The 22,002-nt window shown below is 40.4% G+C and overlaps 1 protein-coding gene across 2 annotated transcripts in view; it reads right to left on the bottom strand.

Moving 5' to 3' along the window:
- Nucleotides 1-19,762, bottom strand: part of OTUD7B (OTU deubiquitinase 7B) — a 58,342-nt gene extending 38,580 nt beyond the window's left edge. The window contains exon 1 of one of the 2 annotated variants that reach the window (XM_040230762.1): nucleotides 19,445-19,762. The gene's annotated coding sequence lies outside the window, so the exon portion shown is untranslated. The remainder of the gene's footprint in view (nucleotides 1-19,444) is intronic. The other variant, XM_040230763.1, reaches the window with a different exon arrangement.
- Nucleotides 19,763-22,002: the final 2,240 nt, after the last annotated feature.

Genomic DNA, 22,002 nt, shown 5'->3' with positions numbered 1-22,002 from the left:
AATGCAGTTCCACAGTACCACCTTTCCTGGCTATATCTAAACCTCATTTGAACTCCCATAGGTACAGTGTGTGAAATGCTCACTGGCACTTGCTGATACCATATACCACCTTGTCATATTAGTTGGCCTTCCTGACACTTATCTCACCAATCTGACTATCAGTCATTCATTCAAAATTTACCAAGCTGGGTCCACCATAGCCTGAAGATACAAAGGGTGAAGCCACAGTCCTACCTTCAAGGGACTCCAGTCTGGTGTGAGAAATCTAAACATGTTTCTAGTGCCCAGTGGGGTAAGAAGTATAAGAAGCAACTAGTTTACCTGGATGGGTTAGGGAAGTTTCTCAAACTGAGGCTTTAGGTTGGGTAAGAGCTCATGAGACTGAAAGACAAGATGCATTCTAGGTAGGACTAAGATCCTTGAGGTTGGCACCTTTCTTTTGTACTTAAAAAAATTCTAAACAGGCCTAATAAACTGTCTGGCACATAGCAGATGCCTAACAAATATTTGTGGTTCTAAATTATTCATGCTAGTACATGTGTGTGGATAATCGAGAGCTAATCTATACCTAAAAAAAATACTTAAAATAGTCTTCTGAATTATTAAATGTCACCATTCAACAGATAGATATGCATAATCAAGGTCTATAGGAATAAATGTATTTGTACAGCTGTCTGTTCACTAAGAATAGCTTCTCTTTTGCTGTAATTTATTTGTTTTAAAAGCACTTTCACAAATATGGCCTCATTTAACAAAAATTTTAAAAATTAAATACCCATTGAGACTTTTATCCCCTATTTTCTGATGGAAAACACACACACACACACACAGAGACGCTTACAAAGCTTAAGTGATACCCAGATAGCAAGGAGCTTGGACCTACGTATTCTGAATTTGAATACAACACAGGGTTCATATCAGTTCTCCAGAGATTTATAGCACAGTCAAATCAGTCTAGCCATGCAAAGTCCACAGGTTGGAGAGCTCTTGAATATTTCGCTGTTAACTACTATCCACATTCACCACACTGTCTACTAGCCACCACAACCCTCTCCACCCCCGACCAAGCCTGCCAACACATACATATTCCTATTTCCAGGTTACAGGTAAGAAGCAGAAACTCCAACCCAGGGTATCTTGAGCATTATTTGGGTCCCTTTCATTTGTATTCAAGTGTGTGCTAAGTCGCTTCAGCTGTGTTCGATTCTTTGTGACCCCATGGACTGTAGCCTGCCAGGCTCCTCTGTCCATGGGATTTTCCAGGGACAAATACTAGAGTGGGTTGCTATTTCCTTCTCCAGGGGATCTTCCCAACCCAGGGATCTTATGTCTCCTGCATTGGCAGGTGGGTTCTTGACCACTAGCGCCTCTTAGGTTGTACCTTTTGTGGTAATACTTGCTCTTTTAAAAGCAAGCAAGCCTCTTATATTTATGCACATAAAATCAATTATGAGCATATAACACAATCTGACAAGTCTAGTCGACCTGGGAATATAGGTTATACACTTCTATTATTTACATAATCAACATTTCACATTCAGCTCTTATGTGGAACAGGCTGGTGGTAAGGGAGCAAAAGTCAGTCTATTTTCTTTATTTGGCCCTTTAGAATTATGGACTTTAGAACCAGCATATCCGAGATCACTTCACTCCATACCCTCAAGTGACAGATGAGAACACTGAGAACCAGGTGAGTGAGATTTAGTGACTTGCCCAAAGCTAACCAGTGAGAAAACAGTGTGTAGAACATAAGTTGGTTAACTCCCATTCCAGAAATCTTCCCTTGACTTCACATATAATGATAATTTTCAATTCTCCATGTAATCCACTTTGTGGATTTATCTATGAAAATTCCATCTTCTCCCGCCACCCAGCTAAATCTCTTACTTCTACAGATGTATATCAAAGAAAAAAATGTGTACCTGGGAAATTTAGTTACTTAAGCAAACCATATTAAAAAAAGGAAGTCATCCATCTATAAAGAAAATCACAAAGACACATTCAAATTAAATCATTTTTGTTTTGCTCAACAACACTAAAAATATAAATTGGATTTGAGATACTGTATTCTTCTAGACTTATATTCCTTAATTCTGAAGTTTTATAAAATTATGCGTGACATACACAGAGATTTTTCTTCTTCTTTTCTATTGATAGTATGACACTATGCTTCTCATACATTATTAAGATATCATAGCAATAATTAAATTTTGAATAGAATAAAACACAAAAATCGAAAGCACAAACCTTTAACATATTACTTCTCTTTGTCCAAAAATGTAAAATATCTGCAAATATCAAAGCAAAAACTTTCCTTGCATTCACAGTTATTTTTGAGAAAGCTACACTGCTTCGTCCTCTTAGAAAGGGCCATGATCAGCACAGTAGCACTGAGAGTCACACAGTTCTCCCCTACCGAAAACCTTAACCTCCTGACTCAGCCATTCAGTAAGCACTTATTAAGGAGCCACTCAATGCCGGGCAGTCTGCTGAGTGAAGAGGACACAACATGCACCAACTGAAAGTGAAAGTCGCTCAGTCGTGTCCGACTCTTTGCGACCCCATGGACTATACAGTCCATAGAATCCTTCAGGCCAGAATACTGGAGTGGGTACTCTTTCCCTTCTCTAGGAGATCTTCCCAACCCAGGGATCGAACCCAGGTCTCCCACATTGCAGGTGGATTCTTTATCAGCTGAGCCACAAGGGAAGCCCAGGAATACAGGAGTGGGTAGCCTATCCCCTCTCCAGTGGATCTTCCCAACCCAGGAATCGAACCAGGATCTCCTGCACTGCAGGCAGATTCTTTACCAACTGAGGTATGAGACAGTACCCCTGCTTTCTAGATGTTCATCTAATGGGCTGGTTCCACAGAAAACACCAGATGGGTATCAGCTAAATTCCTTTATTGGACAAAGATTTACCAAGGGACAGAGACAAGAGACAGAAAAAGATGAAAAGGAAATTTTGAAAAGTAAGTAGTCTTTTCAAAATTTACTGAATAACTTATTTTGGATTATAAAAACCACATGTTCTTCTCCAAAAATAAGATCAGAAGTTGACTGCAAAGGCTTTTGATGGTAACAGCTAACCAAATATTTTGGTCAATGACACTGTTTCCTCAGTCTTCCTACACTGGGAGGCCAGGCAGATACTACCCTGGACCGACCAATATAATTTTGTTATTTATTATAAGGTCCATAATGTAGGAATGTGGTTGATCTTACCAACAAACTGGGATGAACTGTTTCCTGTGTAGACAGATGCTTCCAGTAAAATGTACTATAAGCCTCTAACAGATAATAAATCCTGCTTAATTTTCTTGCCACTATAGAGGACAGCAAAGTAGTATAAGGCAACCCCTCACAATGACAGCACCAGGCCAAATTTTCAGGGTGACAAGTCTCTGCTTTTCCTTCTCCCTTCCACAAAAAAGTACAAAAGGTATCAATTAGTACACAAATCATGTAGCAAATATCCCATTGTCCTCTGAGTTTTTCTCCTTGAAATTAATCACGGAAACTAACCCCTGTAAGAATGAATCCTATTTATTACTAATCCATAATATTAGTACTGGCAGTGGTGGAGATAACAACCGCTAGCTTTGCAGCTCACAATACATTTTTCACATATATTGTCTTATTTACTGAAAAAAATGAAGAGAGGATAAAAGGAAACATCATAGGCAACTATCTCAAATATTAAAAAAATCAAACCCAGTTTAACTGGAATTAAAAAGCAAGCATTTTTAATTCCACCAAAGAGTCAAGAAGTTATTTCTACCAAAAAAGCAAAGGGCTGACTCTAGCAAAGTAAAATCACAAATTCCCCATTAAACGCTAGGCCTAACTGATTCAATTTATAAATGTTAAGGTCACAGTCTCAGTAAGAATTCGCTATTATAAATCAGTCCCAAATGCTTTACCCACAGTTAAAGGCTCAACAAATACTCTTCAAAAGAAGGAATACTTAATGATGAAGAAGCTGCTCTAGAAAGACAAACTGACAAACTCTGTATTCAAGTATCTTTTAAAGATTTAACTAACATTTATTGTGCACCAATCAAGTACCAAGCACTAGGCTAGACACACCCATATAAATCACCTCATTAACCTCATGAGCCATGCCCAGAAATTCCTGGAATCAAAATGCTAAATTGACTGGACCCCCAATACTAGTTTTAACACTTACAACCTTGATCCCACCTGATTAGTTCTTAGAATTCAGTTCCTACTAGAATTCAGCACATCACTCTCACAGATTTAAACATCTTTTAATGCTTTCTACTATGTAATGCCCATGAAAAAAACCCCTGTGCCTATTTTTAAGCTGCTAACTCCAGAACACTGCTCATTCCAAATATGGCACATAGTAATAATGGCCTTAATCTAACAAGTACTTTCTTGGATCACACTTGCTAAAGAATAAACCCAAAATGCCAACAAAATTGAATTTCAGCTGGGCAGAAGACATTGAATTTTAATAGTCTTCCCAACCTCGAGACTATTTTCTAGTCCTCTGAATACAGAAAGTCTTCTCTGTTTGAATGAGCTGTGGAAAGCAAGTCTGACCCAAGAGTCACACACTCATCAGAAAGAACCAAGGGAAAAAGAAAAAAAAAAAAATCCAACTGGCATGACCACATTACAATGTTAAGAACATATTACTCATCATTGTGCTACAAGAAAGAACTTGCAAATGGGCAATGAAGTCAAAGAAACAACTCTCCCAGTCCTCAAAGCACAAACACATCCAAATGCCAAAGCAGGTCAGGCTGTCCAGTTTATACCCAGGTATGAGTGGGTTCAGGCTGAGCACCGAAGAATTGATGCTTTTGAACTGTCGTGTTGGAGAAGACTCTTGAGAGTCCCTTGGACTGCAAGGAGATCCAACCAGTCCATTCTGAAGATCAGCCCTGGGATTTCTTTGGAAGGAATGATGCTAAAGCTGAAACTCCAGTACTTTGGCCACCTCGTGTGAAGAGTTGACTCATTGGAAAAGACTCTGATGCTGGGAGGGATTGGGGGCAGGAGAAGAAGGGGACGACCGAGGATGAGATGGCTGGATGGCATCACTGACTCGATGGACCTGAGTTTGAATGAACTCCAGGAGTTGGTGATGGACAGGGAGGCCTGGCGTCCTGCGATTCATGGGGTCACAAAGAGTCGGACACAACTTAGCAACTGAACTGATGAGTGGGTTCAGAGTGGGGAGAAGAGGGGGGAAGAGAGGAAAATAATTGTGCAGGTGTTCTTGCCAGCCCCAAGGCATATTTCTTTCTTGGACTCATCAAGAACCCTTTAAAAAAGAAATACTGCGGGAACTCACCTATTTTTACAACTTGATATGAGCAATTACAGAGAACATGTAGTATATGTAAATGGCAGCATATTATAAAAACTGTTGCAGACATTCCCTTTGGAATCCATCAGATCTATATTTAAATCCTAGCTCTGCCACTTTCTTGCTATGGCACCTTGCACAAGCTATTTAACTTCTCTGTGCCTTAGCAGGAACCTTATCTGATATTCACTGTGATATCCCTCAGCACCTTAAACTGTGCCAACATATCCTGGTGAATTAATATTAACGTAGTAATAAATACTCTGGATGAATTATCTGCAAGCAGGTATAAGAATATCTAACCTATGGGGCTGTTATTAGTAATAAATGAGGTGATTATATAAAGCCCTTAGTATAACTCAGCCTAGGGTCTTCACTATTAAATAGTAAAGTTTTCTCCCCTTTATTCCCTAGCCAGGACAAAAGTTATAAAAGAAGGGCTTCCTTTCTTTCTTTTTTTTTTTTTTTTAACAAAAGAAGGGCTCAGTAATCTGCCTGCCAATGTAGAATACAAGATAGATCCCGATCCGGGAAAATCCCACGTACTGTGGAGCAACCAAGCCCATGCACCACAATTACTGAGCCTGTGCTCTGGAGCCTGGGAGCCACAACTACCGAAGCCTGCATGCCCCAGAGCCCGTGCTCTGCAACAAGAGAAGCCACCGCCTTGAGAAGCCTGCGCACCGCAGCTAGGAGGCCCTGCTCTCCGCAACTAGAGGAAAGCAGCAACAAAGACCCAGTACAGCCTAAATAATAAATAATTAAAATGACATACCCAAAAAAAGTTATAAAAGAAGAGTCACGGCAAGGGTAAGATAGGATAAGAACTATAGAAGCCAAACGGTGGAATACAGTGGCTGGTAGGGACTTAGCATAAAATCTAGAAATATTTAATCTTGGCTAATGAAATTATATAACAGTGCCAGACCCTTACAGCAGATATATATAGTAAGTGTTAGCTGATCCAGAAAATGCTGTTTTGAGTCTGCAGGTATCTGTTACCACACCTGGTAGAAGGGGAAAGAAAAGGAAACAAAGGTGTAAGAAAGAGTCATACGTTAAATATACCTGACTACATATTTAAAAACAAAATATAGATGATTTTTCACAAGGCCATTTGATCCTCTAAAAACATACCATTAGCAAAAATACCATATTGATCCATACAATTTACAGCCCTTTTTAGGTAATAAGATCTGTGTAAGGAAACTGTTCGTAACTGCTGACAGAGTAAATAAGCCTGAAAGATTCAGGTCCAAAACTCTCCTCCTCCCTTTACTCCAAGAAGACTAAGGTGGCCTCTGAGGTTACTTCATCTATAGTTTGTAAGCAAAGCAACCTACCTACAAGCAGGGGAAAGGACTATTTTATCTTCAAAAATTGGGGGTCAGAGAGTATATGCAATTAAGTCCAAAATCTGAAGGAAATTTTTTTCCTTGACTGTGAGGAAGTGAAACTCAGAAGATATTTCTAAGAAACCCAGGTCATTGTAACACTGTGAGCCTGAGAGAACTATACACATTTAGAGCCTAAATACAAGGAAAACCTATGTAGAACTGAAACGGCTTGTGGTTAAACCTCATCATAATGTGGTCTTCAACTTCCCATTTCACTTCCAGGCTCTGTGTTTTTAACCACTTGACCCACCTCCTTGTAAGCTGTATATAATAGAAATAGCACTGGACAACAGTCAAAAACATGGGCTCTACACCAAGTTCCACTACTTACGAGGCGTGCAAACCAGTCACTTAAACTCTGTACTCAGTATGATCTGAATGTTGGGCTACACTCTGTGCTTTTTTCCACCAAGGCATTCCTTTGGAGAATAAATGTATTAGAAACTATGCAAACCCAGCTCCCCTATTGCTATAACCCAGATTAAAAACATGTGCATTGTTATCTATCCCTTTCCTATAAAAGCAGTTACCAAATGCTGTTTAGTTTTCTTCAAATCACTTGAATCTCTCCCCTTTCTCCATTCCCATCATCCCTGTAAAGACGCCTTTCCCAGAATTTAACAGTCTTCTAACTGCTCTCTCTCCTTCCATTTCACACCACATGGCTGAAACAATTTTCCGAAAGTACTAATTTACATATACAATTCCCTGCTCAAGGATTTTTCATTGTAAAGATAAACTGAAATCCTCTACATGGGATTTAAGGTCCTCTCCAGTTCATCTAACTCTCCAACTTTATTAATCTCATTGCTCTCCTAGATGAAACACTGCGTCTACTTGTTCTGCCCCCTCAAGACAGGCTCAGCTCCCTGTTCTCATTCCTTGAATGTTCCCCTCTCCACTTATTCAGTCTTCTCTCTTCTCCGAGGCCTAGATTATCCTAAGGGTACAAATGTTCCCTATCCACTCTCTCTAAACTTCTGTATAACTATATATCTCTATCCCTTTACCCTAAAAAGACTAATGCAGCCTTTGAAGCTACTTCACCTACAGTTTGTAACCAAAGCAACCTACTACAAGCAGGGGGAAGAACTATTTTATCTTCAAAACTGGGGGTTGGAGAGTATATGTAATATCATGGGTATTGACACTTAATACCCATGACTTTGTATTACTAGTTATCTTTTTATGCAAACATTCAGGCTTCATAACTAATTATTAAGTTCTTGATGATTTTACTCTTTCCATACCTGAGGCCTAACTTTTCAGAGGGCAGATAGCCAATAAAATGTTTGTTGGTGAGGGTAACTACCTTGAACAAGTCATTTAAATATTCTGGGCCTCATCTTTCTCACCCAGAAAATGATGACAATATGTAAATTCCTTTTCCATTCTAAAATACTATGTGAGATTATACATAACACTACAAGTCTGTTTTTCTTTTTTCTAAAAATGTGTGTCTGTGTGTGTGTATCCTATTTCAACCCAGAATATAAATTCCCAAGGAGCCAATTCTCCTAAGACTTGTTTAGTTTATTTAGTAGGTAACATAACCTTGGCATCTCCTTAGAGCATCTTGTCCAAATTCCAGTACACAACACGTGTTCAGTAAAAAGGAATTTATCATCTCAGCCAGGAAGCAAACATCAAGGGAAGTCTGCACAGATGACTTTTTTCAATCTTAATTTCCATAATGAACTAGAACACTACAAAAAATTACAAAGATGTGTGACAGAAGGAACTTAACATTAAAATGAGAGGCAACCCTGTATCAAATAGCTAGGAATTTACTTTAGGCAGCCAAAGAAGTTAGGATGCAGCAAATCTTAAGTCTAACTCTCAAATTCTATTTTCAGAATTTTGAGGAGTCTGGGAAGTCTTTATCCCAGGTCAGTAAACAGGGACCAAGTATTCCTCATATTAGATAATCTTGCCCCTAGTACTAAGGGAAATTTTCAGAAAATGAAGAGTCTAAACACTCAGCCAGGTGAGCTCCCAGTTCAATGATGAAAGCAAATACTCACAAAGGAACTCAAAAGAGCAGGAAAGTTTTCAAAAGAAACGAGAGCATACTATCTAAAATATTTTTGTTAGCATTATTATATGTTCCCATTATCTTGCCTCAGTTCCTCACATGGGACTATATTCATGTAAATATCAAGACTGACTAGTTCTAAAGCCTCAGATGAATTCTTTTCCTTTGAAGTCAGTTATTAATGATTCAAAAGGCGCTAGTAGACCACCTCATTTAAAATGACCTGACTTTCAAAGAATGATTTTAGAACACAAAGATGATACTTTCAAAGCTGGTGTGGCCTCCTCGATACACCTTCGGTATAGTTAAGGTACAAGGTTTATAAAGAATTCTAAGCCAGGTTTGGAATGACAGGAAGAAACAGAACCTCTTGAAATCTGTATGCACATCCCTTTTCCCCCATTTCTAATTCTATGATATCTGTTAACTCCCGCTATCTACACTGTTTCTTTGCTCTTTACCCTGACATCCGCATTCCTCTTCCCTTTTAACCTAAGAACTGTTGGGGGAACCACAGGTAGGAATCTGGTGCCAGGAGTTGGGGCTCTTACACTCTTCCCTGCTAAGTCTCCAGATAAAGTCAACGGTGACAAGCAATTTTCTCTTCCCTGGTTTTCCCTACCACCCCAGATCTCCCTTATCAAAACTAGAGAAGAGACATGAGAGGGTGGCAGGAAATGATTGTGGGGGAGTCATTTACTCAAAGGTTGTAAGCTCATTAAAATCAACTCAATCAATTACATGTATTACAGCTACTGACAGCAAGAATTTTCATCTCAGGCTCATTTTCCTGAGATGAGGTTGTATGCCTTAAAACCCTCACACACTCCCCCACAACCTTCCCCAATATACTAAATGTCTGCTGAGAAATAAGAACGTTTTATCAAAAATTGGAGCTAAAGATAACTACAAAAAGAAAATCTGCTGCAAAGTTCAGAAGTGCATTTTAGAATTATAAATAGAGTTGGAATTATTCACTTCAAAAAGGTCTGTGATAATGTTCTTCAGAACCCCAACAGGAAATCAGACCTGACCTATTAAGTTTAACCACAGTTTAAGCAATGACCATTAAATACAAGCTTAAGCAATTACCATTTAACACAATAACCATTAAACATAACAACCTAAACATAAGTTTAAAGAATAACCATTGGTGATATATGACCTACTTTATCTATAAAATTGCAATTTCATTATAGTTCAACTTAACATTTAATTTCTTTCTGGCAGGGGAGGGAAGGGCTTTGGTGAGGCCTAAACAATGTTATGTTGGTACTACACATTCCAGAATTAAAAGCTTAAGAATATTTTGCTGAGATACAATCTGGTCTCATCGATAAAAATGGTGCTGTTAAAAGTATATTACATATACACAAAAAGGTGTCCATTTATTAGGCCTTCTTTTTTAGAGGCCAAAGAATTCTTGTTTCTCAGCAGTATTTATTAAGTGAACAGATAGGCTGCTTTTTCTCATCACCAATGTAAATCTCCAGTGAAGGTGTCAAGGCCTTGATGACAATAGCAGAATTTGATAGCTAGTGAAATGAGTCTGGCCACAGAAGTACACTGCCTCAAATGCCATCAGGATCAATTCCCAGGAGTTTCCTCATTGGGGTGATATCACCAATCAATTTTCATTTCACCTCTCAGGAATGTTTGCTCTCATCTCCTACAGGAAGTTAGTCTTGAATCCACTCAACGTTTATGTACATTTTTATATAATTTACAGTGCTGAATGTTTCTTTATAAGCTTTATTTTTCATAAAGGCCACACTATATTGCTCATAATTACACAGCTCACCAACTCGGAGGACTGTTTTTATTGTTTTATTAATTAACCATTTAGTCACTAATAGTGACTAAATGCCTAATATGTTTATGTTACTGTGGCAAGTGCCATGAGGGATACAAAGATAAAAGAAACTACTTATCTGCTTTCAAGGAGCTCACAATATAAAAGAGGCAAGCCAAGGGCATAAATAAACTAAAATACAAAAATACACAACTACGACCAGATCAGCATCAATAAAATGATAGGCGGCTTCAGAAATAGGAAAGATCACAGCTTGCAGGAGGAGGAAAAAATTAGGAAAGTTTTCATGGAAGATAGGGTTTAAGCTGGGACTTTGATGGTTGGACTATTTCACAAGACAAGTGGGGAGGACAGTGGAGGAAATAGGCTTAAAGATCAGCTGATTAAATGAACTAGATCTACATGTAAATAATTCTGAAAAACAGCACTGAGAGACAGGATTGCAAAAAATACCTGCAGTATGATTCTGATTTTTACTTATGATTTCAAAATAAAACTATGTTGCTTGTGCCTACATTACACAGTTTTTTTAAAGTCTAAAACATAAAATGCAATGATACATACCAATTTAGGCCAGTATTCATTTCTCAGGAAAGAGGAAGGGGATAAGGATGCAGAGTAGGCCTTTGGCTATATCTAATACTTAACAGTTTATATCTTAAAGACAGTGAGAAATCTAAAATAAACCTGCAAAATGTTAATATCCACTAAATCTGGGTTGTGGGCTCAAAATTATGTTAGGGTTTTTTCCCCTGAACTTTCCAAAATATTTAAAATATCTTATTATTCAAAATGTTCAAATTAAGAAAGGGCCCAGAGACTGGAAGAATAGGGGAGTCATTAACACAAGAGTAATCAGGAGCTGGTTTAGGTTCCCCTAAACTTCAAGAGAACACTCGACAAGCTCCATTTTAGACTGAAGAGGATCCTTCATATCCCTCACCCAGTGTGCACAGAAAGCACTGAGAGCAAAGTCGGGGGGGGGGGGGGGGGGGGGGGCGGAGGCTGACAAATTTGGACAAGAAAAAGTATTTATTGCCATCCTAGATCAGATAACTGAAGGGAGTGAGAACCACCTTCCCACGTAACTTAAATGCCTGCGTTACCAAGTCATCTCCCCTAAAACAAAGCCAAGGAAACTTCCAGTTACAAAGGAATTCAGATAAAGACTCACTATGAGTAGGTATTCTGTACCTCCTCTCTCTCCAACCCTCCCCCAAACACTCACAAACAAAAACAAAATGTACCCTTGCCCACTTGAGAAAGAATTAAGAATTGGCAGCTCTGCTAAAGTGGACACTATCCAATCCAAGGCCTTTCTCTAGAGAAGATGTTGACAGAACCCAGAGGAAGGAGTAAGGAACTCATAAATCAGTTTTGATGAAGGCTTGTCAATGGAAGATATCCATCCTTCCACAGTCCCCCCAAGTTCCAGCTTTTCCCAGGGGAACCTAAGGACCTCTAAGATGTCCTCTATCCTATTCTGTTCTTCTCCAGCAAAAAAAGACTTAAAACACAAAATCCAAATTCTTACACTGCACTTTAAACCCAAAAATTTACCTTCACAAAAACCCAATGACATTAAAAACATGGGGAGGAAAGAGGTAGAATCCAAGAATAATGATACATCTTTTATATATATATATATACTTTTTGCTGGTACCCAATTTATCATAACATTTCTTTTACCAAAGTTTCACTGATACAGCTTAAAACTAAGTTTAAAAGAAAACTAGAAGGGAACTTAGCAGGAGAGATAAATACATCTGCACACACAATAAAACAAATAGCTTGACATCCCTCCACATCTGAATCACTTGAATCGCTGAAGAATTCTAACATCCTAGTCACTCCCCTCCAGGGTGTCCAACTGCCCCAGGCCAAAGCCCCAGATCCCCACGGCACTCTTAGGGCAGATATTCCTCAGTCAGACCCGGGAAAATACCACTGCTCACTCTCGACTAGAATAAAGGACGATGGAATGAAATGACAGAAGTCCTTCTGTCTTCAAGCACAATGCAGGGTGGCAGAATGGAACAAACACTGCAACGGGACTTGTGAGGGAATTAGAGGGGTGAACTAACATTTATTAATCACCCACTACATTACAGCCATGAATACTGAATTTCAGACTAAGCCATCACTTCACTACTTCTGTGATCCGGAGTAAATCTCAGGTATTCCATCTGAAAATCAGTGAGGGAGACTAAGAAAGGGGAACAGTCCCTCTTGTTCTCTGATTCTATTTCTACAAACATGATCACTTAACAAAAAATGTATTAGTAAGTTATTTCAAAAGTCTTTTGCTCTGTTCCTCTCCAATCTACTCTCTCTATACCACTGACAAAATAATCTTTCCCTAGAACATGAAACTTTATCACCCAATGTTTAAAAACCCTTAAATGGCTTACCATTTCATGCAGCACAAGATAAAACTGTCCATGATCAGCCTTACCTACTTCTCCAGCCTCATCCCTGACCTCCAACCCTGTCCTCCAACCATAATATTAACTGACCTCCAACCCTGTCCTCCAACCATAATATTAATAACTACTTAAAAGTTACCTGATGAAGTCTGGCTGTTTCGTTCCTTTAAGCATTTATTCATGCTGTTTTCTCGGCCTCGAGTGTACTTCTCTCTCTCATCTGTAGGGTACATCCTTAACTCATCTTTCAAGACTCAGCTCAAATATCATCTCTTCTGGGAGGCCCTTTCCAACCTCTGAACGTCCAAGGCAGAACTGCCCCCTACATACCTTTTTCACAACATCAATCACACTTCACTTCATCTATATATTGACACATCTATCTCCCACTAGACCCATAAACTCCCTGTAGGCAGAGACCTTGTCTGACTTATCTGCTTCCTCAGTGCCTAAGACAGTGCTTACAAGATAAGACACATTCAAAGGATTGATGGAGTAGGGAAGACAGGAACGGAAAAGATGAAAGGAGAAGGAAAAACTAGATTAAGATGGCCTGAAGAATAGAGAATAGTAGTGCTTATCAGTACCACTATCTGTGGCCTTCTGCTCTTTCCCTAAACTCTAGTGTTCAGAGAGCTTATTCATTTTCTTGGCTACAACTATCACAGCAATGTTAATGAACTCCAAACCCATACTTTCAAGCATTATTTACCCCCACCTCTCCAACAGCTAAGGCTCATCTCTAACAACTGGAACAGCTTTCATTTGGACATTTCATTGCCACTTTTTAAGTCCAAAACGTTTCCAATTGAGCTCATCATATTTCCCTAAGAAATGAGGAAACCTCCCCAACTTCTTTACTCCAGTCAATGTCTCAGAAACCCAGGCTTAAAACGCCATAGTCACGTTTGATCGATCACTCTCCTTCATCTTCCACATCCAATCCTCACTGATTTTAATTTTCCCTTCACAATCTTTTTTTCACTCTTTCCCCTCCACAACCCTAGCTCAGGTCTCATCACCTCATACACACCAGGTGCTCACCTCCCTTCCCTCCAAGCCAAATCTATTTCCTGTTATCATCATTTTATGATCCTATAAAAAATTCTCAGTGGTTAGCTGTTTTCCATCATTTAAAATCTAAACTTATAAGCCTGACTTTTAAGACCCTCTATAAACACAGCTCCAAACCAACCTAACGATCTTTGTTTTAGGACTATTCACTGCAACTCAGGTCAGTCTCATTACCGCCCCAAGAACACCCCAAGTACATTCCTGTTTCCAAGTTTTTGCTTGATCTCTCCAAGCTCCAAAATGAAATGATTTTTTTGTTAATTGCTTCATCTTCATTTCCTGCACCTAATACAATTTTCTAAAGATCTGGAGTAAACTACAATTCCTCTGTATACCACTCATAGGTAAGGTAAAGTCGCTCAGTCGTGTCCGACTCTTTGTGACCCCATGGGCTGTAGCCTACCAGGCTCCTCTGTCCATGGGATTTTCCAGGCACTAGTACTGGAGTGGACTGCCATTTCCTTCTAATTACCTGAGTATTCTTCTCCTCAAATACTTACGGTTTGAGATCTGTATTATGCAATTGATAATATACTTTCATATTTTAAAATTTTCTCTGGCAGAAAGAGGCTCAGCAGGTATTCACCTCTTCCTATTCCCCTTACTCCCAACTGGACTGTAAATTCCTCAAGGGCAAAAAATTGTCATTTTTCCTGATTCTTCATACCACCTAATAGAACCAAATTCACAGCAAGTCACAAAAAATAATAGTTTAGTGGTCTCTCCTATGCAAAACTATTTCTTATAGTCTAAGGTATAAGACATAATTCTAAAAAACACAGTTACAAATAATCCTGAACTGCATAAATGAAAATGCCTGATTTTTCCACCTCTGAATTTTAGCTCAGAAATACAATCTCCTGACTTCAGTGGTAAATAATAATCCTGTGCCCATGACATCACAAGCACATAGTTTGGTAATGATTATGAGAAGGCTGGAGTAGGCAAGGATGAAGGAAAACAAGTCAAATGAAAGAACAAGGATGGAAGAACAGCTGTGTGATTTTTTTTTTTTTGTTTACTTCTTAAGTGTGGACACATTGCCTTCCTTTTTCTTTTTCTTAAATTGGCCATATTTTCAACAAGTTTACTTCAGGAGGAAAAATCTAGTGGATTTTCAAAGGAGCTAATACCTGCAGAGCCTTTACAAAGCTCAAAACCTTTGAAAAGACCAGCTTAATCTTCAACAATGCAGTATGATGCAACAGGACTCCTCCAGATATTGTGAGTAAAGACTTATTCAGAATGCAATATAGGCATCTACCAATCGCTCTTAGGAATAAAGCAGACAGCTGAGAGGCCACATTGGACCCACACAGATTTTGAAAAGAAATCGGTCTTCATCAACAGACTCGGTGTAGCCCAGTCTTAATTATCCTCATATGGACTGTTCATTTTATGGATTTCTGAGGCAAAATTTTTAATTCAAGACTGATGGTTCTTGTCTATCAGTATATTTTCCTATCAGGTAATTCAGGTTTAGAAATAGAAATGCAAATTCATTCCATCAGTATGATCCCCAAACATTAAAATAAGTATGATTTTTAAAACAAGAAATTTCTTAAGCTCTGAATTACCTAAACTAGTGCTCCCTACAATAGCAGAGATAACTGAAAGTCAAGTGCACTTAACACTGTCCTTCACATAAGCTTGGAGAGAATCCAATCATAGTTGCAAGACTGCCTCACAGGCTGGTACAATGTGAGACAGTAACAAGCAGAGTTCAAAATAGTGAGTAAGGTGTGTGAATACAAAGACTTCTACAAGGAATCTTACATCTCCTGGCTGATCTCTTTAGGCCTGGATATTCCAGAAAAGGAGAGTCACAATGTATTGGTGCTTGACGCCTTGTCTCTGAGTTCCTGGACCAGAGGGCTCACTACTTCTCACTAAATCCATCCTTTGTTCAAGGACCTACAATGACTCTATTGACCCTTTCATCAACACCCAACAGAGTCTGGCCTCTGAGTCCCCTCCACCCTCTCGCCTGCTCTACCCATGACTTGAGCAACCCACATTTTCTCTAGTCATTCTTATTTATTCTCCCCACAAACACAACTTAGTCATTCATAGCATAACTGCACACTGTACATTCTATACTTTCTGCCCAGAAGATCTATTTCCTTTTACTCCCAACACAAAAATAACTATTTCACTTACTTGCTCACATATATTATACAAATAAAGATGGAGAAGTATATTGTCCAAGGTCACAGTAGAACCACGATTTGAACCAAGATCCACCTAACTCCATACCCCACGCATCATTATGACTCTAATCCATAACCTCCCAAGTCCATTTCAAATTTTCCTGATTCAAATCTTCTCTAATTCACCTCATTTGCACTTTACTTAAAATTTTCTAGTCTTCACGTATCCCATTTGTAGCACGTTAAACGTGGTTTTGTTTACATGCTTTTTCCTAAATGTTAAATCTTATAATAGTCTGCCTTCTCATTTATATACTGCCTTCCCCAACATCACCCTTCTCCCAAGGGCAAGAACACCTGTTTATTACATCTTTCTTATCTCCCCAAAGCCTGTCACTGGAGCTTGGAGACTGTCTTATCCATAGGAGTGTTCAATCATTATTCAGTAAGGATTTATTACTTTAAAAAAATCAACTTCCTTCTATCATATTGAAAAATCAACTAATTTCAGGCTTTCATGAAAAAACTGTTCTGCATCTATATTCTAGTTATACCATCCATATTCTAGTTACACAGATTTTAATTATCTCACTTATCAGGGGCTGCTGAGTAGATTCCAGGCTGCCATTCCACAGCTCCTAAGCTTGCATAGGAAAGATACTACTGAAGTCACACTTCAAAGCATTGTTTCAGGATTTTTTCCCTGATGGGATGAGTGTCTGGGGTAAGGAGAAAAAGTGCTCCCTTACAATGTCCTCTTTCAGCATACTTAGCATGCTTGAGACATTCAGGAGCTCTAAAACTTTAACAAGTGGCCCCATAACAACCTGAAAACTTATTTTTAATACTGAGTTATTCCATCATAATTCACTTAGTAACATATACTGAAACTCAAAATTTCAAACAAAGCCTTCTGAGAACTGAAAATAGTGATGGGCTATTAGGTTGCCCTACACTTATTATAGGATTTTATTCACCACTTCAATCCCCACCCCTAACCCCAACCCTGGGAATAATACAGGTAGTTCAACTAGGGCAAGTTGCTAAATACAGATATAAGCTGAATGTGCCAGATATCATCACTAATAATGACACCAACTAACTCACAAATTAAAACAATTATTGATAGTCAACAGACTCTGGAACAGTGTGTGTAATTTTGAAAAATTAGATATTCCCTCCAAATTAAATCATTTTCAATAGGAGCCCCAAAGAAAGAGATTAAGGGGAAAAAGTGTCGGGAAAATTTCCAAGTTTCTGGCAACATAACTACATCAAAGTCCAACCAATAATTAACATCCATTACTGGTCAGCCTGCCTTATACAAGTCAGTATACAGACCTTTCTTTGGCAAAGGTTTACTTTTTTTCACAAGGAAGTCTTTGACATTAAATGAAAGGGATAAGTCAAAGTAGGCAACAACAACAAAAATGACAGTAGTTTGGAAACTATTTTCCTTCTTTCCTTCCTGCTTCAGCGCATACTGTCCAAAGTGGTTATCTGTTCAATTCTAAATTATTCATTCATGTTAATGGATGATTATCGGTAGAAAGGTGCTGATAATCCAAAATGGAAAAAATCGAAAAATAATCTATTTCAGTTTTGGAAAATCTTTTCAGTACCTTTAACTTCTCAATTACTCCTAGCATGACCTAATACATGTATTCATTTGTAATCTCTAAGTACATAGTAACTGGCCACCAACTTAGGGAGGTGCTCCGAGGCATGCCGGGTAGCTAGTGGAAATTAGAACAGACTGGTATTTGGCTTCCCTGTGAACAACATCAATTTATTTTACAGTTCTGTCCAGCCTTCAAAATATCAATAGACTAGCACAGCAGGTTGGTTATTAACCTTTAAAAGAAAGGCTGGGAAAAACAATGAGGACAAAGAGTATAATTGTTTGCCCATAATGTATTCATTTGTAAATTATGCACAGCAAATGTTTAATTACCAGTCTGATTCTCCCTAGCCACCCAGTATAAGTCCCTAATGTCTTCTCCGTCAAGAATGCAACCTCATTTATTAGGAAGGAAATCTTCTCTCTTTTAAAGTTTAGTAGTATAGAAAATGTTTTTAAAAGATTTAAGACTAGCTACCCTTATGGACCCACCTTCCTACTACTTCTTCCCTCTGTCCTTTCTCACTTTAGAAATAGGTTGAAAGACAAAGGGTTCCAGCGTCCTCTAACATGTAAATATACAGTACGATAAGTCAAAGACTAAACAATTACCCGTTTCTGATTTTATAGAAAATATTTATACATATATGAACTACAACTCAACTAATTTTTGCCTTTACATTCATGAAAACTCCCTGAAAAGTTGGGGACAATCTCTTATATAAAATCTGTTTAATTTTTATATTTATTGTGCCCAGAGAAGCCACCTAGGTTCCAGAGACTACCTAAACACAGAGGGAGAGAAGGGTGAGAAAAAGAGAGAGGAAGAGAGACAGAGAGGGGGAGAGAGAGACTCAGAGCGCTGGTCCTTGTGAGCTGACAAGCTAAAAATACGCCGGCCCAGTAAACAAATCCCATTCCATCCCGACCGGAGCCACACCGTTAACCTAGTAATTATGAGAAGAGGAGTGAGATCACGCAGCCCCCGGCTTACTCATCATCAGCTTCTAAAGTTTCCATCGGCTCATGGCAACTTTTTTTTTCAAAGTTCATAAGCCTGCCATAGAATCAATCTATCTCTCTATCACTCTCTTTCTCATATACACACTTCTTTTTCGCTCCCTTCCTCCATTACTGGACGCACCTCAGTCTAACTACCGATATGGCAGAAGAGTTTGGTTTCTGCTCATTTTACTTTTGAGACTTTAAAATGAACTTTATCGTACTATGAGAGTAGTAGCCGGCACTCCTAGCCACCTTAAAATTCCACCATCCCTCCCCGAAAGTCTAGCTGACAAGAACAGTCCAAACTGCCCAGCACAGCTGAGGAAGGGAGGCCACGAACGGGGAAGGGGGGCTGGGAAGGTGGGACGCAGGTGAAAGGGAGGAGTAACGGGAGAAAGGTTGGGACCAAGCAAGGAGCAGTCAGGGCGAGGAGGGGGTGCCGAGAGGAGACGGCTCCGCGTGAAATACAATCAGAAAGGAGAAGAGGGACAGTGGCGACCAGAGGGTCCGAGTTTGGGGTCTGAAGAGGCGGGAGGGGCGGGAACAGACGGGGGAGGGTGACAATGCGGGGGCTCCGTTACCCTCGCGGCTCCTGGGGCAAGGCCCTAGGCCGGGGCGGAGCGCGGGGCCCGGCTGCCTCTCCTCATTCCTCGGCTGTGACCCAGGGGTCCGGCCGGCCCCTCCCCCGTCGACGATGGAGGCGGAGGCGTTGGCTGAGACTGAGACCGCGGCTGCTGCTCCGCACAGGATCAGGAGCTGGAGCCAGACAGGACTGATCTGGACTGGCTTCCCCAGTGGCTTTTTGCCTGCTCCACACTCGGTCGCCACTCGGACTCTGGGCTGCTGGTTCAGGATCGGTGGTTTTCGGCCGTCCGGCCGGAAACAAGCGCCAGTTTCCGGCCGGAGCTGGTTGGTGGTGACACCCAAGCGGCCCCCGAGCCTCCTCCCGCCCCGCCCCGCCCCGCCCGGCCCGGCCCGGCCCGGCCCCGCCCCGTAACAGCCCCGCCCTGAGCGCCCGCTCCCCAGGCTGTGACCAGTTTGGCGCTTGCCCCGCTCCTGAACCCGTGTTTTCCTGGCGGGTGTTCTTAAAGTCCCTGGTCTGGAGAGTTCTTGAGCCGGAGCTAGATGGGTACTGGGTGGACTCTTGAGACTTTGAGGTGTAGTCAGTTGGACACAGCCCTTTGGGAAGAAGCGGAAAGAGGCGGAGTAGTTCTAGAAAGGTGAGAGGGTTGAAAATTCTGAGAACCAGAAGACTGAAACTCTAGTTACCCTACACGACCATTCTGGACTGACCGGAGGAAAATTAACTACGCTTCTTCCAGATCAGTCTCCACCCAGTTATGCACTCTCCTTCACTCCTATAGTGAACATGCTTTTCTCTATAAACACTCAATATTTATTTACTTGCATAACAATTATACCCTCTTGACATATCCACTTTAGATAGCGCAATCAAAACAAGTTATGTTGTGCTTTTTTGGTAAATCCTTTTACAACAACTGTGCTATCGCATAGTTCAATTCATCCCTACTGTGTACAAGGCATTGTGCTATTTGATATTGGGATCACAAAAATATATGACATAATTCCAGGCATCAAGGGCCTTGCTGCTGCTGCTGCTAAGTCGCTTCAGTCGTGTCCGACTCTGTGCGACCCCATGGACTGCAGCCCACCAGGCTCCCCTGTCCCTGGGATTCTCCAGGCAAGAACACTGGGGTAGGTTGCCATTTCCTTCTCCAATGCATGAAAGTGGAAAGTGAAAGTGAAGTCGCTCAGTCATGTCTGACTCCTAGCGACCCCGTGGACTGCAGCCCACCAGGCTCCTCCGTCCATGGGATTTGCCAGGCAAGAGTGCTGGCCTTACACTTTAGTAAAACAGATAAAGTGAAAGTGTTAGTCGCTCAGTGATGTCCAGCTCTTTGCAATGCCAGGGACTGTAGCTCATCAGGTCCCTCTGTCCATGGAACGCTCCAGGCAAGTGAGTAGCCATTCCCTCCTCCAGGGGAATCTTCTCCACCCAGGGATCGAACTGAGTTGCAGGCAGATTCTTTACCGTCTGAGCCACCAGATAAGCCCATATTATATAAAGCAGAACTCATGTTAAGTGTTGTGTGAGGTAGGAGGACCTGTGGCTATGAGAACATAAGCCTTGCCTGGCACAGAGCAGACTTTCATATTTGTTGAGTGAATAAAATATTAGACAAACATTGACTGTTTTAAGTAAGAAGAGCTGTTTAATAACAACCTCTTTGTGACAAACACAAAATAGGGCCACCCCCTGCTATAATCTGACCAAAGAAATGCTGAATTTTAATTCAGATTCCTAACATTCTGGCAACTGCTTTACATTTTCAAAATGTTGTGCCCATTTCAGTTCAGTTCAGTTCAGTTGCTCGCTCATGTCTGACGCTTTGTGACTCCATGAATTGCAGCACACCAGGCCTCCCTGTCCATCACCAACTCCCGGAGTTCACTCAAACTCACGTCCATCGAGTCAGTGATGCCATCCAGCCATCTCATCCTCGGTCGTCCCCTTCTCCTCCTCCCAGCACCAGAGTCTTTTCCAATGAGTCAACTCTTCTTATGAGGTAGCCAAAATACTGGAGTTTCAGCTTTAGCATCATTCCTTCCAAAGAACACCCAGGACTGATCTCCTTTAGAATGGACTTTAGGCCTATTTAAAAACAAACAGTCGACTTTTCTATCCCCTGACTACTTTCTGAAGTCCTCAGATTCTAAAGGGAAGGAGAGGAGCATAGACACTTGAGAATTATCCAACTCAAGACCATAAAATTGACACTTGAAACAGGAAACTTCCTAGACAGCTATATCTCCTGGTAATACCCTAGGTTTAGATTTGAAGATTTTGAGCCTGGGACCAAACTAAGGTCACAGCCAGCCCCTTTGCCAGCTAGATCTGAAGTAGGAGGAAAGGTCCACAGATGAGGAGTCTCAAAAATCTAAAGCTGTCTTGTTTCACTAAGGCCCTCCCAGGACCAGGTTATGCCCATCTGTTAACTATGTCTTTCTAGTCTTGACTCCACTACCACAGACTTATTAGGACCAGGTATGAGGTTCAAAGGCACGCTCCACCCTCAGTACAAGGCCGAATTTTATTTTTGGCAGTGACTATGAAAAG

The sequence above is a fragment of the Oryx dammah genome, unplaced genomic scaffold (assembly GCF_014754425.2).
Source record: "Oryx dammah isolate SB20612 unplaced genomic scaffold, SCBI_Odam_1.1 HiC_scaffold_28, whole genome shotgun sequence".
NCBI lineage: Eukaryota > Metazoa > Chordata > Mammalia > Artiodactyla > Bovidae > Oryx > Oryx dammah.
This window is presented reverse-complemented; position numbering and strand designations above follow the sequence as displayed.